At 42.5% G+C, this 4,175-nt stretch overlaps 1 pseudogene across 1 annotated transcript; it reads right to left on the reverse strand.

The window, feature by feature from the left end:
• Positions 1 to 3,261: 3,261 nt before the first annotated feature.
• Positions 3,262 to 3,972, reverse strand: LOC309870368 (rab15 effector protein pseudogene; annotated as a pseudogene). The gene has a single exon. The product of its transcript is annotated as a rab15 effector protein pseudogene (transcript).
• Positions 3,973 to 4,175: the final 203 nt, after the last annotated feature.

Here is a 4,175-nt window from a genome sequence, read left to right on the forward strand (position 1 = left end):
TTTGTACTCTCCAGTTTGTATGTTCTAGGACAGTGAATTAATTACAAGACCTATACCATACAAATTTAGGGACAAAAGAATTATGAATCTTTACAGAATTACTTTATATTCAGGGATCTCTCGGTTTCTGAGCAGGAAGTTGAGACTCCTGTCCTCAGCCTGCCCTCCTGTGTTTTCTTTTTGTCTTACTATCTCCCTAAGACGTTAGTGGACAGACATGACCAGAGTTAGAGGACCTAGAAAAATACTTACTGTTTTCCCAGACATCAAGTACAGTAAGGTTCCTTCTGAATTAAAAGAACTCATTTGCAATCCTGTCAGCAGGCAATAATATGTTTCATGCAGTGTAAACAGTAACACATGTACCTAGGAGTCACTAAGAATTACATAATTTTTCAGTTGGAAGAATTCTTAAAAGTGCAGTTGCTCACTTAGGATAAAAACTTTTTGTTCAGCTTTCTTACCAAATTATGGCCCTGCAAATTATAGCCAATGCTGCGTGGAATAATTTTAAGTATTAAGGATTTTTATAATGGGGTTTTATTATATCTAAAACCCAGATTAATCCAGTGACTTTCTGTCAGAGAGCTACTTTTAGTTAAAACTTCTTCAAAACGTCTTAGTTAATAGCAAAATTCTTAATTCTTAATTATGCAAATTTCTTAAGCAAATTCTTAATTAAGCAGAATTGTTAATTAAGCAATATTCTTAATGTTAACTCTCCAGCAAACTGGAGAGAGTGGGTATGGAGAGAGGGTGAGACTCCCGAAGGCTTAACTTTCTGTATTTCCATACTTTTTTACAGCAGAATGCAGATTTTTAAAAAATACAATATTTTTTAAATCAGCAAAACCTTCACATTTTTATTTTCATGAAAAAAAGAAGACATGGTACGTCTTTGATTTATATCTTCCAGTTGTTTAGAACATGGATATTTACAATTTGTACTAGAGTTCCCAAAATTATTGTTAGCTTATAATTTAGTATGGAAAAATGTTATCACAAGCATCATCTCCTTCAAATTAATTGAACTCATCCCCATACCCTAACCACCTTCTTGATAGTTTCCTTGACACAGCATTGCTACAGATAGGGTCCACATATGCCAAGGAAACATTGAGTGTCAGGGTAGCTTCCAGGCTCATTCAAAGTGTGTGCCTTTATTTCTTCCCTTGCATCCTTAATATTTAAGATGTTTGGAAATACAGCATTAATTGTGGTAGATTTCATCCCTACATCCAATCATCAGCAAACGCTGTATGCTTTACCTTCAACTCTTTTAACAGCTTCCCAGCTGCTCCCATGGGCTCGGATTTCACTCTTTCCTCCTTACAGCCTAGTCGCCACCCAGTAATCAAGTGAGGTGTTGTTTTTTGTTTTAAAGATTTTATTTATTTATCTGAGAGAGAGAGAGTGAGAGAGCATGAGAGGGGAAGGGGTCAGAGGGAGAAGCAGACTCCCCGCATAGCTAGGAGCCCAATGCGGGACTCCACCCGGGGACTCGGGATCATGACTTGAGCCGAAGGCAGTGGCTTAACCAGCTGAGCCACCCAGGTGCCTAAGAGAAATTTTTTTTGAAGAGTAAGTCTGATCAATCTGATCAAGGCATGTCTGTCTGTCCCTTTATCACTCACAATAAAATTGGGTCCTCACAAGGGTGATTTGCTTGTTTCATTTGCTGGGTACTTCAATTTCAACTCCTATCACTCTCTCCCGGGCTCCCTGGACTCCATTCACACCAGCCGCCTCTGCTTTGCTTTACACACATTGACTCTGCTCCCATTTCAGGCTCTGCCTTTGCAGTACTCTAAGCCTAGAACATTCTTTCCCAGATCTCTCTGTACTAATGCTCTCCCTTTTCATTCAGATCTCTGGTCAATTATCCCTTCTCAGAGGTCTTCCTTAACCTAAACCCCATATATAGTAGTACCCCCTTCACTCACTATCCCTTTATCCGTGCTTTCACATAACACTAGATATATTTTTAAGATGCATTTTATATAATCATATATTTGTCAATTGTCAGTCTTCCATCATTAAAAGAGAAATCGCCAAGAGTAGGGACTTTGTTCTTACTACTGGATTGGAAGGGTGTAGGACAACACCTGACATAAAACTAGGCATTTACCAATCATGTGAATGAATCTTTCATTTACATTCCTAAGCACTTTTTGCTTCACTTAGTTTTCCTCTCTTTTACTACTATTACAATTCCACCCAGGCTTTTAAGCAAAGATGCTTTTTATAAGTGGATACATGTTAATCATCATTACGAGGGATTGCTATAGGGGTCACTGTTTATTTATTTTAAATGTTTTTTTTTTTTTTAAAGATTTTATTCATTTATTTGAAAGACGGAGATCACAAGTAGGCAGAGAGGCAGGCAGAGAGAGAGAGAGAGGGAAGCAGGCTTCCTGCGGAGCAGGGAGACCGATGCGGGGCTCGATCCCAGGACCCTGAGATCATGACCCGAGCCAAAGGCAGCAGCCCAAACCACTGAGCCACCCAGGCGCCCCTATTGTAAATGTTTTATTTGACAGGGCGGGTGAGAGAGCACAAGCAGACAGAGTAGTAGAGGGAGAGGCAGAAGCGGGGAGCCTGATGTGGGTCTCAATTCCAGGACCCTGAGATCATGACCTGAGTTGATGGCAGATGCTTAATCATCTGAGCCACCCAGGCACCTCAGGGGTCACTGTGTTTAACGCATAGGGAAAGTGGACACTTCAAGCAAGTGCCAAAGTGAATCCTACCAAGAGTCTCTGTGCGCAGAAAAAGCAGCTGGGGAGGAGATGGGATCAAGGGCAGAGCTCATAGGAAGAGAGGGAATGAGGTTTTGTTTAGGGGTCCTGAATCGGACTGGTGCTGTCAGTGTAATTAATCCCATTCTGTAGTCTCACGGACCAGCTTATCCCCCACCCTGCCACCTCCCACCCAAGCAGTAAAAATACATTTTACACTTTACAGTTCTAGACTTATTAAACAATTAAAGACTTTTTCTTAGCAAATCAAACTTCAAGGCTGACTTTATTCTCTCCTCTTATTTTTATTATTGAATAAATTAATTTTCCCTGCAATATGAGCAGGGTTTTTTCCCCCCCTGTTGTCATGACATTATATGCTTTGATCCAGGTGATTATTTTCTTGCAATGGAGGGTGGGTAGAGAAAAAAAAAAAAAATCCCATGCTGGGATGATGCATGTGGATGAGCTCGCTGAAATACTTTTTCCTTTTTGCCTTACAGTCTCTTTGCCCACGTCCAGTTCAGAGGATGCTAATATAAACCTTGCCCACCTCTCTCAGGCCATCTTTCTTACTCAGACAGTTCCCCAGCAGCTTTCTGATGGGCACACACTCTTCCGTTTCCAGGACAAACTGTGCCACGGCCTTCTGTCCTGGCAACTGGCCCCGCACGGTCTCACTTTTGACTGTCCAGGACTACTCCTCTGATGTCTTTGGGCTTACCTGGCACCCCAAAGATGATAAACAGGCCCAGTCAGTCATCTCCTATCAAGTGACAGAATTCTTCAAGCTTATCAAATCGACTTCTCTTCCTGGAAGACCCCCCTGCCCTGGATTCTGGAGGGGACATGTCACAGGGCTGAGATGCCACAGGAGGGAGGGAAGACATCTGCAGAGTTTGCACTGCCAGCTGAAGCCTGATCTGTTTGTCGGCTCCCCAGAAAGTCCAAATCCAGTCTGCCCCGAACAGTACAGCTTGGTGCTTGGTCATCTTGGTGGTGGTGAGCCATTCATCCACTCCCTTGTCTTGGCAGAAAGTGATGAAGTGGATTAAGAAGATCTCGTTCAGAGTGTTGGAAGCTGGGCACAGATTGCTCAGAGGATCTTCGAATCCAAGATACTCCCTCACTTTCGGAGCTGCATGGACTATAGCCTCGCTGACAACCTCACAGATGCTGGAATCCTCTTTGCTGTCCTTCGGAGGCAACTGTTGCGATGAGTTTTGCCCCATATTTCCTCTTCACCTGATCAATACTGCTTCCGGAGATCGAACGTATGAAGCTCATGCAGAATGACTTCTTCGGAGAAGTTTTACGGTGTTTTACAGTGAAGTCATGTCTGGTAATGCAGTCCCAGTTTTCTGACTCAGCATTGACGTGGCGTAGCTGAGCACATAGACACACAGCTAAACAAACATGCCCGGTCTCTCTGTTTGC

The sequence above is a fragment of the Mustela nivalis genome, assembly GCF_964662115.1.
Source record: "Mustela nivalis genome assembly, chromosome: 7".
NCBI classification, from domain to species: Eukaryota; Metazoa; Chordata; class Mammalia; order Carnivora; family Mustelidae; genus Mustela; species Mustela nivalis.